Genomic DNA, 23,421 nt, shown 5'->3' with positions numbered 1-23,421 from the left:
TTGGTATTGCAGGTTGTTACAGCAGTACAAGAAGTTTTTCCATACCAAAGGTGAGAGGTATGATGTTGTCTCGAACTTGCTGGAGGAAGCCACGTATCATATGTATGAAGACACCTTTTACATTGTTATTTCCTCACATGTTTACTGTAGGCTACATGGATTTATAGGTCTCTTATCACTATAACCTCTTGATAGCTCTTAGTGAGAGGATAGGTATGACTCAATCTTCATGTTCTACAGTCAAACAATGCATCAGTGTTTTCATAAATACTATATAAAAATTTCATTGAGATCAATAGGCCTCTCCATATTTCCTGGTTGGATGAATCTTTTTACCCAGCAGTAAATGCTCTGTAAGGAATGGTACTGCATTGGCAGAAAGACAGACTGAGATGACTGAATGGTGCTTTTCCATCTCTAACTTCTATGATTTTATGATTCTGTGAAATGAATATTATCATAACACTGACTAACAAAATCCCATCATCATGATTTACTATTAATTATCAACATTAGCCTATTATTAATTAACATTTGCACCATCTATCACCATCTGGCCAGACTGATCATTCACAAGCATGCACATAGATTGTTTTAACAAAAGCTGCAGTACGCTATAGAATATGTTTCACAGTAGGGTTGTCATAGCCTCATCTGTAAGCTTTTTACTAATGCACTTTACAAAGTATCTTATTATACACGGATGAGGAATGTGGCTGCATCCAGTAATAATTTCATTAATTATGAATAAAGCATTTACAAATGACACCCTTATCTAAAAATGGGGATGAACTCATTTTGTTTTAATGCAGATGCAATATGTCATTTGTGATCCCACAGGAAGCACTGCTGGGAGAGCAGGCCAGCAAAAAGGTCTAGAAGCTGATGAGATTTACACCATTAAATAAAAACAAACAAACAAAAAAGACCTCACTGGAGAAAAAAGCAGAGAAGTAGCAAATTGCATCAAAATGAAACTGACCAAGTTCCAAGCTGGTGAAAGGAGGGAATGTTTAAAGATGCCAAGGAGCGTTGAAAAACCCAGACTGGTCTCAGTCAATGACCTTGGGCTAGGACTGAGGCCAATAAAGCAGTATCCTAAGTTGATGGTAAGCCCAGATTTTAGCTGGCGTTCTTTCATTTGCAAGATCTTCAGCTGGCTGACAGCTCATCAAGACTTATTAGCCACACAGTCTTTATCACTGCAGTGTCTTGGTACTGTACGCCCTGTAGGATTCCACTCAAGTGGTGACAAGTTGGTTGATATAAAATACATCACCGTGGTTGTTGAAGTCCACTATAAACATGTCCCTATTCATAGCCTATTTAGTGGCTAGAACTGGGTGAATACTTCATAGTCAAAAATTAAGTTCGCAGGTCAGCCTCATTGTCCATTGGTGAATTGTCTGTTTATTATGTTGTATGTATTTGTTATTTGAAATTGTTCACCAGATGATTCCTGATTTGCCCATCATGCACGAGCAATCTGTTGTGAGCACAGCTGGTCAAACTGTTCAGTCCTAATATTAATTCCATGGCCCACGTTATACAGGAGGACAGACTAGATAATCTAATGGTCCATTCTGGCCTTAAACATTGTGCAGATCTATGAATATTTATTATGAGCAAGATTTTCAAAAGTCACTAGTGAGTTGGGGTGTGTCGGTTAGTTTGGGTACCCAGCTTCAGACATGCTTCAAGTAACCTAATTTTTAGGCTTCTGAAAAGTGTGCTGAAGGGCACCCAAAAATGTAGGTAGCCAAAATCATGATAATTTTTTAAATGCTTTGGGCTATGAATTTAGCCCTCTTTTTGCATAGCAAGATCCTGGAAAACTGGTCCTGACTTTATTCAGATGCTTTCATTCATAAGTATTTGCTGGCATTTGGATGAAGACACACACACACATATATATATGTTTTTTACAAACTGTTATGCCAACTATTCATCACTCCAGCTAGCAAATAATGAATAATGATTGAGACTCATTGAGGCAGAAGCTGCAGATGGTAGGAGCAGCAGAGGAGAAGGCTTTTGCACCAGCAATGAGAAGATTATCAGAAGGGACAGATTTGGAGGTAGGTATTAGATGAGTAGAGGGAGTGGAGAGGATAGCTGAGAAAGACAGGGGTGGAAGGAATCTATGGAAACCCTATAGATACCATGAGGGCCATTTCAAACTAGATCTTGAAAGGAATTGAGAATACCTGAAGTTATTTGAAGATGGTGGTGGACTAATGTATTTTTTCATATACATTTATCCTGTAATCATATGGTCCATTTACCAAGGTACTTACCTAATTTATCCTGCTACTGCATGATATTTTCAGTGACAGGAAGGGCTAGTAATTTCATGTCAAAGCGATTACCTTGCCAGGGACTTACTTTGCAGCATCAGCCATCTACCTTTGCAAATATACTGGTGCAGCTAGACTGCAAACGTGTTTATATTAGTACCTATTTATTTTAGTGCCAGCTACATATTAGGGTTAAATTATTTTCCTGCTCCCCACCAGTTTCTGTGGACAAGCATTGCCACTGGCCTGGTACTAGAAATAGTTGCTGTAAATTAATTTTTGCTGATTTTTTTTTCCAATCAGAAAATGTACCAAAAATTAACGTACACTGATTATTTCTAGTCCTGCTGAATGAGCCATTGTACACTCACCCGTCCCTCTCCGAACTAGGGAAACCAAAGTCAGCCCAATACGTGCTCCTGTGATTACTAGTTCAATTGTATGAGACTGCTTTGAAATTCACAATATTCCGGCAAACCATGAGCAACTTAGTTTTCAGCCCTAGCTGACAGAGGATTTATTTATTAAGGCTTTTAGTTATTTGCCAAAGTGTCTGGGTGGCAATCATTTCACAGGGTTATAAAAATTCTATTTCCTCACGAAGTCAAAAGTAAAATATAAAACATATTTTGAAAAGTGGAGTATAACATTTACATTTTAATCTCACAAAATGCTTTCGTTTCTGACAAAGTAGGTTTTCCTCGGTGTGTGTTATAGGGGGTGGGGGGCAAGAAGGGGGCGGGTGGGGCAATGGATTGGAGTGCAGGTTGTTTCCTGAAAGTAATATCGCAAGTGCAGCACTGTGAAAGCCATATAAAAGCTGACTGGAGAGATGATCACATTTCTAAGTGCTTTTAGAGCCAGATTTACAACTAACAAACAAAAAAAACAACCTAGAGGTGCAAATGCACATGTAATTGAGCTTATTTAATTACCATAACTGCATGTGCAAAAGAGGTAATTATCTGCACAGCTAAGCCATATCTGTGTATCTTGTTACCTGAGTTGCATGTTAATACTCAACACTGGGGCAAAAGTGACGTCACTGAAGTTAATCCTGATTTACACTGGTGTCAGCTGGATCAGACTCAGGCTCTTTGTGCATCACTAAGCTGAGACTGTTTCTTAGAAGTGGTTGTATCAAAGTAGATGAGTTCTCATTGATTAAACTAGGGCTCACAAACGATATAAAAATAAATGCAGTTGATGGCGAGATTAAAAAAATAATCATTGTTAATCGCAGGTTTAATCGCACTGTTAAACAATAATAGAATACCAATTTAAATGTATTGTGAATATTTAGGATGTTTTTCTACATTTTCAAATATATTGATTTCAATTACAACACAGAATACAAAGTGTACAGTGCTCACTTTATTATTTTATATTACAAATATTTTCACTGTAAAAAAGAATTTAAAAGGATAATGCAATCTATATGTCGAAGCATGAATGGGCATACAAACATTTAGCATATTTGGCAGGTAAATACCTTGTAACACCAGCTACAACAGTGCAATGTGAACACCTGTTCTCACTTTCAAGTGACATTGTAAATAAGAAGGTGGCAGCATTATCTCCTGTCAATGTAAACAAAGTTGTTTGTCTTAGCGATTGACTGAACAAGAAGTAGGACTGAGAGGACTTGTAGGATCTAAAGTTGTACATTGTTTTGTTTTTGAGTGCAGTTATGTAAAAAAAATTCTACATTTGTAAGTTGCACTTTCACAATAAAGAGATTGCACTACGGTACTTGTATGAGGTAAACTGAAAAATACTATTTCTTTTGTTTCTCTTTTTACAGTGCAAATATTTGTAATAAAAAAATAATATAAAGTAAGCATTGTCCACTTTGAAATCAAGATATTTTAAAATGTAGGAAAACATCCAAAATATTGATAATAAATTTAAATTGGTGTTCTATTATTGTTTAACAGGGTAATTAAAACTGCAATTAATGGCAACTATTTTTTTTAATCTAGTTAATTTGTTTTGCGTAGTCGCTTGATTTAGCTGCAATTAATTGATAGCCCTAATTGAAACACTGGAGAAAATAAGTTATATAAAGTAGAGCGAAGCTGGTGCTGACCTGGAAGCTGCACCAAAAATTCCATGGGATAGCTGAGTCACTCAATCTGCCTTGCACCTAAATTAATTACAATTGTATTTCAACACCTGCAAAAATGAGATGAAGATGAATAATGGGTGTAGGATTAAGTATTGTTTTATCAGCACTGGTGCTACAGCATGAAGCCAAGAAACACACTATGTCATAGAAGAGATGGAAGAAAAAGCAGCCAGACAGAGCGAAATGAGTCATAATGGTAAAGTGGATCTTCTTTTTCTCAGAGCTCCATATCTCAACTGTCTATGGAGCTAGTTCATACATTTATTTGGTGTCATTGTTGATGACTGGTTTAGATTCAACCCTGTTTTTTAAATGGTTTCCTCTCCCTTCTGGGCAGCTAGCTGCAAAGAGACTCTAAGGACTATCCTTTGAAATGGCCTTCAGTTTACCTTTACATTTGTACACATACAATGGACTGTGCCTGCAAAAGTGACTGCACGCCCATTTAGGGTCTCGTTTAATCAGAACTAAGTGCTCAGCTGAACTGGGACTGACTTAAGCATGTGCTTAGGTGCCTTGCTGTATTCAGGTTTAAAGGCCTTATCCTGAGAAATGCTGAACAGCTGCAAGTCACACCTAGGGTGACCAGACAGCAAGTGTGAAAAATTGGGACGGGGTGAGGGGTAATAGGAGCTTACATAAGAAAAAGACCCCAAAATTGGGACTGTCCCTATAAAATTGGGACATCTGGTAACCCTAGTCACACCTCTCAAGATGTGGCTCTGAATACATGCATTCGCATATCTGAACAAGGGAAATAGGTAATAAACTGCCCACACATGCAGATGCCATCCACTGTATTTGTAAGCCACTGGCATGAGCTACGTCTCCCTCCACCCCGCAAGCCCAGTTTGCAGAAGATACAATTCTGTCACAGTGTGAGCTAAAGCTGAGGCTGCTCATGCTTTTAGATCTAGAGGTTCCCCAATTCAGTCCCCAGTGTGTTGGCCAAGATGGTGACCATCGTGCAGACACAAAAGTAGGGGAATGAAACTTGGAAGCATGCTTGAAAAGAGTTACAGATTTAGCCCAAGGAGCTCACTCCTCTTGGAGGCTCAACCTCTCTCCCCCAGAAAATGTACCTTCAAACGACTTGGAGATATTTTTAGGCATGTCCTCTAATTTCCCCCCTTGAAAATGCAATTAGTTGCATGTGTGTATCATCCAACTGCACAATTGCAAATGCCTTTTTGTACAATCTTTTTAATTTGGGTACAATATCAGAATCTGGGGCTAAAGCAAGCTGAGATGTTTCCCTGAAGAAATACGTCATTCCAAATGTTGTCTCTGTTTGAAGGGTCGCTTGTGATGTCAGTTCCCTCATCCTCTCAATCTCTCACATGAAATAACTGCCCATTTCTCCCATCTCTGCTGGAGCCGAACACAGGCAGTACAAGGTGATCAAAAAAATCACAGGCTCCAAAGGCAAATTGAAAGCATTATTTTAAACCCTTTGACAAAGCTGACCCAGCCGTGACATTAAAGTGGTCCTGGATACCAGAATAAATTTCATTTCCACACTTGCTGGTTTTGAAACTGATTTAGCCCATCTAGACCAAAAATTAAATGCAACATTGGTTTTTGTCCCTTACACTGAAAAGTTATGAGCATTACTTACTTGGTTCATTAAGTTACACTGTACAGAAATATTGCCTTAAATCAATTAATTCCTGAAGTAGTGACTCTACTGTAGCTTCTTTCAAAGTCCCTCTCACTCTATCCAAACTCTGAGAAACCTAGAATAAGACTTTGCCTTATAACACACTTCTTCAGATGCGTTTCTTCAACTGTCGGCCCATACTGTAGATTGATTCTCTGTGTTATGAGATTAAGGGCTACTGAGATAACTAGATACAGAGGCACCATTAAAAAGTCAACATTTACCAGTAGTTATCCCACCATGGTAGTGGAGATACTGCAATTATTGTTTAAGACCCGGTTCAACAAATCACTGAAGTATGTGCTTATATCCCGTTGACTTCAAAGTTAAGCATGTGCTTAAGTGCTTTGTTGTACTGGCATCTAGGTAAGTAGAAAGACTGAAATATTTCAGATACAATAGGGTCATAACTATTGACAAATGGAGACCACTGAAGCCTGAAACAATCTGACAAGATTATTCAGGAAACAACTCATGCCAATTTATTAAACTAGACATGTCTAGATTGTTTCACAACTCCATATTGTTGGCTTTAGAAAGCATTCCCCTATGTTGTCTATAGATGATTTTAAAAAGTGGTATGGTAGTCCATTCTCCAGTCTGCACATGATTCTGTATGCACATTTTAATAAATGGCCTATCCTGAGTAGTAAGCAGAAAAAGGACAGCCATTTGATGAAAGGACTAATGAGTCAGAAGCTATGCTGTCTTGACATGTAAAACATTTGGGTTCCAGTCAGATGGCCTCTCTTCAGTCAAAGGCACTTTGGTTGATTGTTTTTGCTTCTTCTCCTCATTGAGGATCTTAGAACTGGCCAACGCATCAGGTGTGCATCCAGATCCAAACTTTCCCAGCAAATAGTGGGGGGTTCATTCTGGATCACTGAAGAATTTTTAAAATCCAGCTTCATGTCAATCTTTGGAGGATCAGGATCTAGCTTATCTACTAGCCTTCTAGCTTACTGTGATTAGAGATGGTTGGAATTTTTTTCTCCTCTATGAGCTAGATTTCCCTGGCTGGACTACATTTCCCATGATGAACCCATGGTATCCTTTCTACCTGAGATGATGTGGTGCATTGTGGGAGATGTAGACTGTAGCCTGGTTCATAGAGTAGAATGGGGACATGAGGCACTCAAGCTCCAATTCCCATGAGGCAACAGAGTGAAATTTTCAGTGGAAATTAGTTAGTTTTCAGCTGAAATGTTTCAGTTTTTGTACAAAAACCAGGAAGCTTTCAGTTTTCAGTTGTTCAGGTTTTTTCTCAAAAGTTAAAACTTTCTGCAGAAAGCAGACATTTCATACACAACCTCAATCAGACACCCGGTTGTGATGGAAAAATTTTGACCTGCCCCAACTATAACATCTGTAACACCTATGATAGCTTTAAATGGACAACAGCTTTTTACAGTTACTGTACTTGGTGTTCCAGGCTTTGATTAATTTGTACTGGATTGTTTTCAGTTATTCCAACTGGGGCCGGGGGATGGAAAACAGGTTTTAACATTATTTGATAATGTTTTTTTCCTCCTGTGCATCTTGAAAATGTTCTTATTAGGCTAGTGACTTAAATATAAAAAGAAAGAGTCTCAACTGCTGTAAATCCCTATAAGCTCTGTTGAACTGAAGTCAGTGGAGCTACCCTGATTTATACCAACTGAGAATCTTATCTAAACTTCTATACAAAGTCACTTTTTAAAAACAGTAGCGCAGGGTTTCTCAAAGTGGGGTCGCCGCTTGTGTAGGGAAAGCCTCTGGTGGGCCGGGCCGGTGCGTTTACCTGCCCTGTCTGCAGGTCCGGCCCATCGCGGCTCCCACGGGCCGCGGTTCACTGCTGCAAGCCAATGGGACCTGTGGGAAGCGGTGGCCAGTACGTCCCTCCGCCTGTGCTGCTTCCAGCAGCTTCCATTGGCCTGGAGCAGTGAACTGCAGCCAGTGGGAGCTGTGATTGGCCGGACCTGCAGACGGGGCAGGTAAACAAACTGGCCCGGCCCCCCAGGGGCTTTCCCTACACAAGCGGCGGCCCCAGTTTGAGAAACACTGCAGTAGCATCTGTTATTACTACTGCAAAGTCTTCACCTGACCTGCAGACTAACTGGAAGGATATATTTCCTCGAGGACACACCAATCACCGTAAAGTCAGATAACAGAACTATAATTCAGGAAAGAGTTGGCACAGAGAAATACAAGCTGGTAAAATGAAGAGAAGCACCATTTTGTGTGGATTACTTCTATAAGGTTAGTAGCTCAGTCAAGATTTTCATATGCATCCCCATTTTACAAAATACATTAAATTCTTTGACCGTGCCACCATGAAAAAGAACCAATGCAATTCTTGAAAAGAGCCACAAAGAAATACAACTGCTCCCAGAAATTTCATATAGTGACACACTGAGAGGAATATACTTCCTTTTGAGCTAAGCTCAGCTATCTTTTACTACACTAACAGGCTGAGTATGGGAATACATATCATGCCAGCCAGTTGTCTGTCGTGGCTAGGAACACTTGTCGAAGGTATAAGAAAAACCTATGGACATTGATTGTTGGAAAATTCAGGACACTACATATGGAAATTGGTAGCAAGCTTTCCTGAGCTCCATGCAGTTTACGATGGCTACACAGCCTCAGAATTTGTAAAGGGTTCAGAAAAAATTGGTGTGTATTCCTCTCTGCAGCGTCCCTCTATCTGTACAGTTTGCGGTGGTGCTGATTTCTACTTTGAACGGTATTAATTTGCTATAATTTTTCTACAGCCTTTCCTGCAACTGGAGAAAATACCCAAATTACCGTTTGTGTTTCCCCAGATGTGCCCAGTGCACCCAGTTCTAAAGAAGAGCTTTTGAAGATCTGTGCAGAACAGCAAACAGCTGTTGTGCTGGATCCCAAGCAGATATTTGGATCCATGGGCCACATTATCCTGAAGTTCAGGGGGATGTGGATTCAGGGATTTGGTTCTGGCCCTTCCCTAACAACAAAGAAGCAGCTTTGCCTTGGGCAGAGACACTGGAGGCAGACAGTCCTAGTAAGTCCTGATGCTGTGTGGCGGAGAAGAGACAGGAGCACATTACCCTCTATGCCTCCACTTAAACAGGGGTAGGTTGTTTTGCAGGGGATGCTTCTGGGTAGTGCAGAAAGTAGGTAGGAAATGGTCCCTTTCCATTTCACTTGCCTGGCTTGGACTCAGCCCAAATGTTTGTGTTCAGGCCAAGCCGCTGCACTGCCCAATCCTATTGCTGCCAAGCAGCAACGGCAGACGCTCGCTACATTGAGGAGCATTCCTCAAATAGCCTGCAATGATGCTAAACGCAAGGAGATTGCTTTTCAGTGAAACTGATGACATGCCGGACTGGCCTAGAAAAAAGAAAGCGAGAGAATCTAAAGTCTAAACAGATTTGTAGTTTCCCTGCTAGTTCAGAGCATAATCAATTTTCAGCCTTTGGAAACTAAAATAGCTCTGATTAAAAAAATTCCACAGTTCTTTTCTCCTTTGTGTCTCCATTGCCTTATGAAGAGCTCAGAGTGTTTTGCACTTTGTAACAAAGCTTTGCACTTCCATAGCACCTTTCATCTGAGGATTTCGAAGATATTGGAGAGGTGAGCCTGGGACCTGACACGTGGGGAAGTTAAGTGACTTGCACAAGGTGACAGAACAAGTCTGTGGCAGAGATATTGGGAGAAATCCTGGTCCTGTTGAAGACAAAACTCCTGTTGACTTTAATGGAGCCAGGCTTCCACCCGTAGAACATAAGTGTGAAATTAAATATGTGGTGTTTGCCTCAGTGCAGTGCTACGTTAACAAACTACGAGAAGCAGCTTGGTCTACAAGAGTGAGTTCTTCTTACTCTGTGATCTTGTGGGCAACTCACCTTATCTCTGCCTCAATTTCTCCAGCTAATAATAATTATCTACCTACTTCACAGGGGTGTTTCAAGCCAGCATTGGTCCAGGACTTTGAGAGCTGTATCCTCTCATTTATGGCTGAACAATGAAGGCCAAGCAACCTTGATTTGTTTTGATTATTGTGAACTATCATGAAATATCAATTTACTTTGTGGATGTTGGTTTTACAAACTCCATAGTTTGGAGTGCCTGAGAAGAAATAGTCTCCCGATGATGAAGAATACACTTTCACTTCTGCACTGTTCTGTGTTCCTCATATGACAAAGAGAAACTGTATATGAAGCACAGTTCTTTGTTGCCTCTATGGGAATAAAGGAAATGTATTGTCAGTTTCTTTATTTCTGATCCCAGTTTGATATGTCAATCATCTGACGTGGATCAAAGAAGTCACCTTTAATAGGTATGAATGGAGACTTCTGATTTATCTTTATTATAGGAGCTAAATAAATGGCTTGTTTGCGCTTGTAAATCATAACATTTCTAAATATATTAGTCTCTCTCAGCCAACCTGCTGACTAATATAATGTCTATTTGTATGGATTTTTTTCCTTTTCAGATTACTTTGGTATTGACTTATTTCAAATCATAATGCACAAAATCACAGACTCTAACTAGACGGGTTTAACATGGTGATTAATGAAAATATTATCCCAGGTACAGTACAGCCATTAGAAACCAGTTAGCTAATTAGAGTAATCACAGAGGTGGAAATAATTAAAAGAACATAAAATAGAGGTGGAGTAATAACAACATTTTCCTTAGTGATTTAAAATGGGTGAGCAAATGATTAAACTCTAATCAGTTTACTGAGGGGGGTAGGAATAAATGAAGAGTGGATAGCAAAGGAGTTATGAGTAGCTACAGCAAATAAGGACCATTAGACTGCATCAGAGAACGTAAGCAGAGTGGACTAGAGAGACTGCAACGAGATACAGTAGAAGGAATAATTGTACCAAGGACTGTTGGTGACAGCTGTAAATGCACCATTAATATATAATCTTTGCCTGTGTGTCTGTTATATAGGATCTTCCATCTAAACTCAGTGTGCTTTATAAATATGGATTAATTCAGCCTCATTTACACAGATGGAAACCAAGTACTGAGTGGTTAAGTGACTTGCCCGAGGACTTTTGTAGTTTGTCGTCACCGAAAGCTCTGTTTAGAACAGTGTCAGTCAGAGAATTCACAGGCATCTTAGACTGCCCTGGCCTCCCTCAGCCTTCCATGATGTGCTCGCGTGTTCTTAATGGGTAGTGAATAACTGCTTCAGAATGAAAGATCTGATACCTTGAGTGCATTGGATTCTTGGGGCTGGTCTACATGGGGGGGTCCGATGTAAGATACGCAACTTCAGCTATGAGAATAGCGTAGCTGAAGTCGACGTATCTTATTTCGACTTACCTCCCATCCTCACAGTGCAGGATCGACAGCCACAGCTCCCCCGTCGACTCCGCTTCCGCCTCTCACCCTGGTGGAGTTCCGGAGTCGACGGGGAGCGTGGCGGGGATCGATTTATCGCATCTAGACAAGACACGATAAATCGATCCCCGATAGATCGATCACTACCCGCCGATCCTGCGGGTAGTGTGGACATACCCTTGTTTTCTTCAATATGAGATGCCATCACTGTGATTCAGAGAAAAGGGTCCAAATATGATTAGCCATATAGTGCCCAATGTGCCAAATGAGTCCTGCTCTGAAGAGTTTATGATCTAATTGTAATAGAGCACATGACACTTATTGGTGAACGAATTATAGACCAGGGACAACACAGTTTGAAAGATGAGTCACATCTCTCCATTACTGAGTTAAGTGAAGCTAAGAATAGCCATGCATACACCTGAATGGCACCAGCCAAAGAGCCCTGTATCAGCAGCCGTTCAGCCTACATAGCAGAGATGATGAGCCTCTTGATATACCACAGGAGGATCCAAATTCATCCCTAGTGTAATTCCAGAAGATCTGTCTTATTATTTAATATTTATATTATTTTAGCACTCAGAGCTTTAATTAGGATTGGGACTCCATTGTGCTAGGAGCTGTGCAAACACATACAAAGAGCCAGTTTCTTCCCCGAAGAGCGGCCTATCTATTTAATCTGTCTAGCTAATGTTTTTGGCTAACCTATCTAATCTATCCATGTAGGCAGTTATAAAGAGAACCATACTCCGCAGGAAAGGCAGCATGGCCTAGTGGGCAGAGCATTGGAGTGGGAATGAAGAGGATTGGCTCTGCCACTGATCTGCTGTATAACCTAAAGCAAGTCACTTCCCCTCTTTGTTTCCCACTTACACCCTTTGCCTATTTAGCATGTTCTGTGTATGTACAGCACTACACACAATGAGGCCATCGGTTGAGGCCTCTAAGTGCTCCTATAATACAAATACTAATAATTAGAGCTGGGTGGAAAAATGCCAGTGAAACCTTTTTTCATCTGAATTTGCAGATTTGTCATAATCAAAATGTTCCACGGAGACGGTTCCATTTCAATGAAGATGTGATGGAGCCCTGCCCGCCAGGCCACTAATGAAACTTTGCCTGGCCTCTTGCTAGATCAGCCACCTGGCTCCTTGGCAGCCTGCTTGGTGTGCCATGACTGGAAGCCATGACTCCCAAGCTCCCAGGCTTGTGGCTCCTCAGGAGCTCAGACGCCCAGAGCTTCAAGGGTCCGCGGCTGTGGGGCAGCCTTCCAGGTGGACGACTCTGGTGCCAAAGCTCCATTCCCTTTCACCAATAATTTAAAACCTGTTGATTTGCATTCCAAGTCTGAACAAAACCAGATTCTGACCTATCGAAAATCCTCCATGAACCAGAATGACCTTTCTCCACCCGCTCTAGTTACTAACTCATTGCTGGGGTACTCCAGCATCAGATTCACCTGGGAAGAGTTTGGATCGACATGCTTATAACTCCAAAGTCTTACATTTAGCAGGGAGTTGTAATAAACCATAGAAATGTGTGCCTAGGTGTTTTCCCAAGAGAAAACTCCCAGCCATGAATTTTCATATTCATTCCTTATTAATGAGACAGAACAAGGCGCACTGAGTTGGATTTCACCCCCGGTAATTAGAGGTGACCTACCTATTGCTGCTGGATGAAATAGCTCCACACGGTGGGCTATAAAAAATCTAAGCACCAATTTTCCAGTTGGAATTGGTGACCATTAATGCAATCCCCATTGGTTCTTAGCATTTCAGCAGTGGCCTTTTGTCTGTTTAATTTAACCTGGATGCAATAAGCAACGAAGACTAAAGTAGCTGGAGACACAGAATCAATGACCATACCCTGCAGCTGAAGAATGTGCAGAGACTGCTAAGAGGATCTTCATTAGCTATTCACATATTAAGAGCATTCACATGCTTTTTTCAGGAAAGTCCTTTTTTCCATGCATTTATTGCTAATCCCGATCTGTGGATTTGGTGCTCCTCTCCAGGAAACTCACAGCTCCTAGGTGATCACATTATCCTCACCAAAAAGCTGGACACTGTAAGTCAACAGCAACCTGAAAAAGAAATTATATGACGCTGGTTGGAGAGGGGAAAGATAATTCTCATTGGTGTCTTCTTTACTGGCAAGCAAAACATATTTTCTTTGCATCCCAAACAACATAGCACAGCTATAGCATTACTCGTGATTCTTGATTGCCAGCATGTAGTTTGAAACCCATTTGTTACTGATCTAGCTACGTCCACACCTTCCTGGCAAATGGGATGGATGTTCTGCTAGCTGAATCAAACAGATTGTATAGCTCCATCAGCCAGAGGTCCAAGACCAGAATCGTCTCGTCTGGGTCACGCCAGCTGATCCACCCTCCATATGTATACCTAACACAAGCATGTCTGAGTTTGGTGTCACTACACATGTATGTTCTTTGAAAGCCAGTGGAAAAGCTGTGATGGAGAAGGAAAAACATGTTATGGCCCCAGAAAAACAGCATGAACCCTGATTAGCCCATAGCGAACCACTTACATGTCAAGCTTCCATTGACAGACAGAGGAGAGCAGGCTCTGAGAGTGTTGTGTCTCTGAAACAAAAAGAGAAGAGAAGGGCTGATGGCTAGGGCTTCCTTCCCATGCTCTATCCCTGCCTTTTTTGCAGCGGCAGGAGGGATGCTCAAGTCGTATTCTCCAGCCCCACTGATATGAGTTGCTTCATGACAGCTACCAGTGGTGGATTAATCTGATTCTAGGGGTCTTAAAATCCCACTAACCTATGGTGAGGGTGTAGCTTTTCTGCTGGAATTCAGTGCTTTTCAGTGGAACTCCCCTGCAGGGCAGGTGGGGATTGAAGGTCTCAAAACTCAACTTTGTAAGCTCCCAATGGCTTTAAGGTGCTTTGATCTGTGCCTCCTCCCTGCAGAGAGGTAGGTAGGACAGCAGTGGAGCTGCAGGGGGTCAGGATTTCTGGGAAATACTGGCCCTAAGCCCTACAGAACCCCAACCAGTTCTGCAGAGCTCCAGTCCCTCGACACAGCTGCCTAGGCTGCCAGTCCTTTCTGGCAGCACAGACTTCACTATGACTCTGCATTTCTACCCCTTCCATGATGCTAGTCAGGCCATTAAACCATGGCTGCAGTGTTCCATACCTCGGGACCCTGCCAGCTCCTAAGCCAGTGTAGGGCTCAGAGTAGGTTTGCTGCTTCCCTTATGTGCTCGTCATTTCAAATCTGTGTTAGCTCTGCCCTCCTGCCCAATGGGCACCAATGACAGACATGAGAGTGGAAATGGGGACATCTCAGATTTAGTCCCTGAAAACTTCAAACCGATGGAGATGAAGGATGTTTCAGATGCCATTTCACTTGGCCTAGAGGAATAGCTAATGTGGCCAATCCAAGGCAGAAGGTTAATGGCCAGAGACCCCTCATGGCTTCATTCCCTTCCTCCCTGGCCAGGTAAATGGTACAGAAGGGACACATATACCAAACAGCATGAAATGGTAAAATGGTGGCTATTCTCACTGACTGTGGTGGATACACCAGTTGCTTATTATAGCCCAGGCCTGGAATTTCCTACACTTCCTGGAACCAATCAGACTAGAATCCCAGTAAGGCTGACCCTCTGGGCCCTGGAGGCAGGGAAACTGAATGTACCATTGAGACCACTGGCACAAGGTGGCAGGAGCAGCAGTGGCAGGCAGGGGCAGGGGTGTCCACAGGAAACCTTGCAAAAGACTCCTGTCTACTCTGTGTAGACCGAGATGGGAGATTTTCTGGAACTTTTCATCAGTAGCCATTTGCCCTGGCAAAATGTCCTCTCACATGCTGCGTTGTGCTTAGTGGCCACGCTCCCTGCCAGAGGTGGCTGCATTTCAGTGCAGTTGTATATAACACGCTACAGCTGTGTGCACAGACGCAGAAACCAGGACCATTTGCACTAAAAGCCCAAGCTCCTGCCACTTGAATTAAAGGAACAACTCCATTAAATGTTCTTAAGAAGCATGGTCTTATCCACCAACTAGAGAGACATGATTGTAAGTACTAAGCCAGTTCATCACATACGTCCTCTCTTAGGAAATGCTCATCCCAAGAACCTGAGATCCATGGGAGTTTAAGTCCCGTATGGGGTGCCATTTTGGAAAGACAGATATTTGTCACCATGGGGAATCACACCAAAATCACAAAGTTCTAATGCAGAAGTCAGTAACCTTTCAGAAGTGGTGTGCCGAGTCTTCATTTATTCACTCTAATTTAAGGTTTCACGTGCCGGTAATATATTTTAACGTTTTTAGAAGGTCTCTCTCTCTCTCTCTCTGTCTATATTATATAACTAAACTATCATTGTATGTAAAGTAAAGAAGGTTTTTAAAATGCGGGAGAGGGATAGCTCAGTGGTTTGAGCATTGGCCTGCTAACCCCAGGTTTGTGAGTTTAATCCTTGAGGGGGCAAGTTGGAGATTGGTCCTGCTTTGAGCAGCAGGTTGGATTAGATGACCTCCTGAGGTCCCTTTCAACCCTAATAATCTATTATTTTAAATTAAAATGTAAATCTTATCAGTTTAGTGCAGTGGTTCTTAACCTGGGGGGCACACACCCCCTGGGGGTATAAGATGCCCTTTCTGGGGGTGCATGACATGGGAGATTTTTTAGAAGGTAAATCATCAAAAACACAAATTAAGCACAAGCACATAAGTGCAGGGGGCCGGGTGGCTGGAACCCCAGACCAGCAGCAAGGTGAGTGGGGCCAGTGGCTGGTATCCCAGGCCGCAGCAGGCTGAGCAGGGCTGAATGCTGGAGCCCAGCTGGCAAGGGGCCAGCATCAGGAACCCCAGACCGGCAGCAGGATAAGCGGCTCAGCCCGCCGCTGGTCTGGGGTTCCATCCGCCAGTTCCTGCCAGCCAGGGTCCTGGCCGCTGGCCCCGCTCAGCCCGCTGCCGGCCGGGGTTCCATTCACCCAGGACAGCAGCGGGCTGAGCAGGGCCGGCAGCTGGGACCCCGACTGGCAGCAGCGTGCCACGAAAAATCGGCTCGCGTGCCACCTTTGACACGCGTGCCATAGGTTGCTGACCCCTGTTCTAATGTATCAGCTAAAAAAAAAGCAACCCACATCACCTGGAAGTCTGTAGCAGGCTGTTGTAGATGTTTGGGCTGGCCACTAGAGGAAGACGTTCACATGCAGAGCCAGAGAATGACACACTCAGGGGATCTTCAGAATGATAGGCCCTGTGTAAATGCAATTTTCAACTCGGCCTTAACTAGCCCCCACTTTTTGTTTCTACAAGTACAAAGTAGGTACAATTTCGGATCAGCTTGGAGGTCTACATGCCTGATCACACCCACAATTACAAAAGGATTCCAGTTTTTAAAAGCTCAGTCTAAACTATTATTCTTTACTATTGAAATGTTTGCTAAGAATTCACATACACTTCCAATCACTTGCAGCCTATTAGGAGCAGCTTATTTGTCTGTGTAGCGTTGTATACAGTGCCTGTCCCTGTGGCATCTGAGCAGAGCCAGTTGGGAATTTTTTGAGGAAAAAAATGTTGTTGGGAAGGTTTCTCAGGTCCAGGATGGAATTTCTGCTCAAAGCCAGGGAGAGAAAGAACCAATGAGACCCACCCCAGAATGTCCCAGTGGGAGACCTAGGGGACATATCCCTGCTCTGCCTGATTCAGTGTCCTAATCACCTGGCAATAGAATCCATCTCTTTTGCGGGAGCTGTTCCACTCTGTATGAATAATTAAATATTTATGAGGCCACAGAGAGAGAAGTAATGAATCAGGCTAGTGCAGGGCCTCGTACTTGGACTTTCTACATCCTAGCTGAGTGCGCTAACCACTTGGCTATTGTTAGAGAGGGGGCTCACATTTTTCATGGAAAATTTCAAAAGGCCTTGGTTTCATCCCAGTGCAGACTAGGAAAAAATTGAAATCCTAAACCTTTTTCAAAGGACAGGAAAACAGTTTTCTGTCCAGCTTATATCTACGTACCTTACAAACACTTGGTTCAGACTGTGAACACGACAGGAGAAGCAATTTGATTTCTCCAGGCCTGTACTGTTTGACGAAAAGGTTCTACACTTCTAGCTCTGATTATTCACATTGTCTTGTCCTGTGAGTTTCTTCAGAGAAGGGCTAGAAACAGAAGGGGAGAAAGAGAACATGAAGTCTTGAAAAGCAAATAACAGACTGCCTATTGTCCTCATCACTGTCTACAGCGATCATCTGCTTTCTTCTATATAGGCACTTATTTTTCCTCCCACTATGATGGGAGAAATAAGAGATTACAATACATATATTCTGGTCACCCTATCTCAAAAACCGTAGAACAGGAAGAGCAGGGAGAGGTGACAAAATTATGAGAGGCGTGCGGAGATTTCCATGCAAGAAGAGATTGTTGTGTGCGGTGTAGGTGAAGCCGTGCTGCTCCCAGGATATAAGAGAGACAAGGCGGGTGAGGTAATACCTTTTATTCGACCAACTCTGCTGAAGTTGGTCCAGTAAAGGATATTACCTCACCCACGTTGTCTCTCTGAGAAGAGAGTGTGACTGTTTAGAGCATTAGAGAGGAGACAAGTAAAAAGGGAAAGAAGAGAAAGATGCAGCCTGTATGCAAGGAGCTTGGAAAAGGTTTGGGTCATCACACTACGATGACCTCCTAAAACAACGGCTAACAGAAATCCATGAGAAAATGGAGAGAGAAATTCCTCTATATCTTAAGCGCAGCTGGAAGAGTCTTGCTTTTTAATTACACAATTTGGAGCTTTGAAAAACATCCCAGAGGTAGTCTTTTATCTTTGCCACACACATCACAGCCTTCTACCGAACTTCCTCATGGCTCTGGGTTAAACCGTAGTTAATCCATGTCAAGGACTTGGTCTTTTTTGAAAGTGAGGTGCCTTATTTCAGTGCTTTTGCTGCCCGAGCCCCTGTTTCCATATAGGTGTCTTTTAAATGGAGAGAAAACATATTACAGCAAGTTCTTCAAAGCTGTGATGACTGTTTTATTTTTACAGGACCAGGTAACACCTCTTGTGCTTCTTAGGCAGGGCTTTCCTTGGGGTGCCCTTGAAGAACACTTTTTTCTAGTAATGGATGTGCCCATCTGTAGTCAAGGGTGCCCTCTTCTGGCATCATGGAATATTTAAAGCATCTTTAATGCAGTAGGAGAGCTTAACGGTGAGCCTGTTCACCAAACTACTGAATTAATGGTAACAAATGCTATCATTATTAATTATTATTACTATTATTATTTATTTATTTGTACTGCGTGAGCCCCTAGGGGCACTACACCGATGCCTGGAGTACCCCTTGGCAGCCCACTCATCCCTGTCTCAAGAAGAACAGGAGTACCTGTGGCACCTTAGAGACTAACACATTTATTTGAGCATAAGCTTTCATGGGCTACAGCCCACTTCATCGGATGCATGTAGTGTAAAATACAGTAGGAAGATATATATGTCTACACAGAGAACATGAAACAATGGGTGTTACCATACACACTATAAGGAGAGTGATCAGTTAAGATGAGCTATTATCAGCAGGAGAGAAGAAGAACTGTTTGTAGTGGTAATGAAAATGGCCCTATCTCAGTTTCCCCTACTAGGTTTTAATGTAGGTTTCAATGAGGTTTTAATGTAGTGAACAGTGTCCCTTCAGGGGTCTAATTTACTTAACTGAAGGCCAAAATGTGATACACAAACAAGTCTTCATCCCAGCAATTAGCTACTCACAGGCAGATCTGGGTTGGCTCATTCCCCTTCACAAAGCCTGTCACAGGTAGGCTGGGTGCCTGACCCCTCAGAGGGCCAGCTAACCGGTGACATATCCCCCTATTCTCTGAACCTGACCCTTCCCAGGGCTAGCTTCAGTATCTGCCCATGTCTATATGGGTGACCAGCAAAGCCCTCTTGATCTGGGCCCTCTTCTGGAGTCAAGCCTCTTGCTACCACCTGGGATGTGTTCCCTCTCTGGGCTCAGCCCCCTCCCAGGCCAATCTCTGCAGGTTTTCTCCAGAGCAGTGCGTAGTTCCTCTACGATCTGGATAGCTGGTAAGGACCTTTTGCTGGGATCAGGTCTCCGTAGGGCTTGGCACTTGAAGCTCTCCCCCTTCAGAACCTCTGCCCTCTAGGAGTATCCTTCCTAGGTTCCCTTTCCTGGTGAATCTGACGCTGGGAGACCAGGTGCCAGCTCATGCCAAGGCCTCACTGAACACTTACGAATGCATAGTTGGAAACCAGTCTGGCTTACCTGCGCATTGGCATTATCAAAATAGATATTAGTGTTATAACAATGTATTTAATTTTTAGACTTTATGAAATGCTTGTAGAATGCCGCATGTATTAATCCTGCTTATCCCATGTTCTTGGGTAATGTTGAAATGTTTGCTCCGTAACTATACAAATGTTTGTTAACATTGTAAATTCCCCACCATCACAGGAGAAGCATTTCCAAGTGTGACATATTATTTCACCGGAAGAGGTGTTATCTACTGCTCCTCATGGGCCACTGGGAAACAAAGACTTTGTCAGTTGCCTCCGCGTCCCACCCATGACAGATGCAGGAGCATTTGTCCCATCAGCTTGGACTCTACAGTGTGTGTGTGTGTGTGTGTGTGTGTGTGTGTGCGGACGGGGGAGTGGAGTGGAGTTGGGGGGAAAGGGGGAATCAAAATCTCTAACCAGAAGAAATTGAGGTCTCTTTCTGCAAAGATTCCTAAACATAAGCAAGTGATCCCCATGCTGCTTGGCCTGGGTCCCTCTCCTCTTGACTGAGGCCTCAGAATCCTTTACTAGGCCCAGGGTTCTTTAACTAATTAATTGCCACTCAGGCAATTAACTAGCCAACTGGGTTGGCTCGTTCTCTCTAGTGTAGCCTGTCACAGGTTGGCCAATTCTCCCTAGTGGATGCCTGATCCCCTCAGAGGGAGGCCAGCTGTCTTGTGACAGACCCCAGCCATCAATCAAGACCCCATTGTGCTTCATGCTGTACAAACCCCTAACAAAAAGATGATCCCTGCCCATAAGAACTGGCCACGAAAGTCAAGCTCACACGCTAAGCTGCAGGCAGAGGGCTCACTAAATTATTAGTGGCGGTGGCTGGAAGGGTTTGGATTGTAACAAAATACTAATGGGTGGTCCTGCCTTTACCAATGACCGCTTGTTCTGTTAACAGAAAGTAGAAACATAATAGCAGAGCGGGTGTAATGCCCTGTGTATATTCCTATATACAAAACACATCTTTATTTGTGTACGGAAAAGGGTCTTTGGTGAGATTGGCCTGACACAGAACTCAGGATATAGCGATTGTAATACAAATGGTTTTTATCTGTATCTGCAAAACAAACAAGCAAAAAAGTAATGGAGCAGGGTCTGGACATAGTACAGTATAGTGATAAAGATATTTAGCACTTCTTGTCTGTAAAGCTCAAAGTACTTTGAAAAGCTGCATAAGCATCATTCCCTCCATTTTATAGATGAGCAAACTCAGGCCCAGAGAGGATGACTTTCCAAATGTCATGTGTTGAATCAGTGGCTGAGCCAGGATTAGGCCTCCAGACACGTAGCCCAGTGCCCTGTTCCCTGGATCCTGCTGAATAAAGGTTTGGAATTGAGATTGTAGTTTCCCATGTCCATCAATATATTTTTACTATTTTCTTTTGAGCGTCACTAGGAATTCAAGCAGCCTGGCTGAAAATAACTTCTTTGGTCTGTTCTGGTTCATATTCTCATTCTAGCTAACCAGGTTTAGCTATGTCTAATGTTCTCACCACCATCACAGATTTTGTTCTCTTTAGTACTTGGACAAGTAAAAATGAATGGCATGTGGACAAGAGTTTGCAGACTCTTCCAGGGCATGTCAGGTGACTGACTATTGGTAAAGCACTCTGCAGATTTACAGTGCTACATAAAAATTTTTTAAGATTAACAACTGGAAAGAGGAAGGAGCTGCCACTCTGGCTTTTGTGATGTGGCTTAGAACAGTGTGCTCCCTTTGTGGCTTAACCACTCTGCTGCGGCAAACGTTGTAACCTGAAAATGATAAATTGGTTTCAAGGGCTCCACCGGCTGCATTAAAATCAAATGTAGACTTACAAAGCGTAGGCAACTGGCTGCATACTTCCCTCACTGGCCTGGATTGTTCTGTCAATGCCTGGACTGCGTTCATGTTCTTTCAGTGTAACTGGGTAACGTTAGAAGGGTTGAATTTACCACATGACTCACAGAGAAGAGTACATAGTTGGCAATGTTTGAAGTTCCAGCAGGGTGTGTGTGAGGGTGTGTCCAGGATGGCTGATTACTAAATGGAATTGACATAGACATGTCATGAGAAGGTCAGCGTTCTACATTTGACTTTTCATTTCCTCAGTAAGATGTCTGTGGTCCCTTACTCATTTCTTCTGAATCATTCTATGTAAATCAACAGGAAGCTATTTCAGGATGTGCTATTTCAAAAGGTGGGATTTCCTGAGTGATCATGATCAGCCATGTGGGTGAGAAACTTGACAGTGGATCGTACCCCTCACATCTGCTTGAGCTAGTCCAGGGTAGTCCACTGTACTGCGCTCTGGTTAGGGCTAAGCTTGGAGGATGACATGATGGAGGTTTCTAATTGGTGCAGAAAGCAGCTGTCTGAATAAGCAGGCTGCTGTGTAGTGAGCAGTAGTCAACAAATGCTTGCAAAGCACCATCAGATTGCCAAATAAACCAAACTAGAAGAGTAGAGGGTATTATTTTAAGGTAAATAATGGAGCACTGTTGAATAGCCAGGCTGGTTCCCAGGTGGAAAGAGCTGAATGCAAGATGTCAATAAGTCCTACAAAAAACCACGCACATATTCTTAAGCACCATCTACTGGCACTCTACCTATAAGATATTTACAGACATCTCTCATTTACAGAGCACTGCTGGAACAGGGGATGCCTATACATTTGTGGAGAGGTAATAAATATATGAGACAACTAAACAGGAAACTCATTAAGAAGTCTGGAGCCTGGAATTTGCCATAAGAGATCAGGTCCTTGTCAGCCTTACACTTTGCTCCTTTCTCAGGAGTTAGAGAACTCATTTCCACTGCTTCTTGAAAGCTCTTCACCTTCTTTACAGCACCTAGCATAACCGTGGTCCCAGTCTTGATTAAGGCCTCTAGGCTCAACAATAATAATAATCCTAATTAACAACAACCCTGGGCACAAGGGAAGGAACGATTGCTGGGAGGGGTGGGGTAGAGCCCCTGGCAAGAGGGAGGGGAAGGGATGGATCGTGGGGATGGGGAGGGTTCAGGAAGTCCCTGAGATAGAGGGTGACCCACAAGGAGCTTGAGTAGGAGAATAGAGGAATGCAAGGAGCCCCTGAGATGCACAACGAACTCAGCCTACAGAAGCAGGAAAGTGTTTAGCCCTTCAGAACTATTACTATTACTACTAATAATAATTAATAATAGTTAATAAGAGCATTCAAAATTGATGCTCCCAGACACCACAAAAGCTAGGTTTGTTTTCGAATGAATCAACTTCCCTTTCTCCTCCACTAGGTGGAGCAGTGAGACTTGCTGTTTCCTTCTTTCCCTCTTTTTCTTTAAAAATCTTAGCTGAGATGAGCATTGAGAAAAGTACCCAAAAGGGCCTTATTGGCTGGAATGCGTCAGTAATTTGCACAGGTGTCAGAGAAGCGCATAGGGCTCCGCTCACCCTCTAGGCTGCTTATCCAGTTATTCTGTGAATTTCCTGCCCTACTGCTAAGCATGTTTTGCTGGCCACCGACCTAGGAAAGGGAGTGTGTATCTGCAGAAGTGCATAATTATGAAAGAAAAATTGCTGCCTAGGGCTGCTACAAATTCGTCCAGCTGATATTTTAAGCAAGTTTCATTTGCACTCAGAAAATGTGATTATGAATAAGGCTTCTGTTATTCAGGATTTGTTAATTTCATTTTTCAGGGTTTATTTTTTAGCTGTTTTTTAGTTTTATGTAGACAAAAAATTGGGATGATGAAGGGTTTTCTCT

At 42.7% G+C, this 23,421-nt stretch overlaps 1 long non-coding RNA gene across 1 annotated transcript in view; it reads right to left on the bottom strand.

The window, feature by feature from the left end:
• Positions 1-23,421, bottom strand: part of LOC123348557 — a 55,126-nt gene that overhangs the window by 4,664 nt on the left and 27,041 nt on the right. The window contains exons 3-5 of the long non-coding RNA XR_006573212.1: positions 17,411-17,554; positions 13,955-14,009; positions 13,270-13,487 (exon numbers count right to left, since the gene is read on the bottom strand). This is a non-coding gene — a long non-coding RNA (uncharacterized LOC123348557). The remainder of the gene's footprint in view (positions 1-13,269; positions 13,488-13,954; positions 14,010-17,410; positions 17,555-23,421) is intronic.

The sequence above is a fragment of the Mauremys mutica genome, chromosome 13 (genome assembly GCF_020497125.1).
Source record: "Mauremys mutica isolate MM-2020 ecotype Southern chromosome 13, ASM2049712v1, whole genome shotgun sequence".
Lineage (NCBI taxonomy): Eukaryota > Metazoa > Chordata > Testudines > Geoemydidae > Mauremys > Mauremys mutica.
Note: the sequence above shows the minus strand (reverse complement) of the source record. Positions and strands in the feature narration are given on the sequence as shown.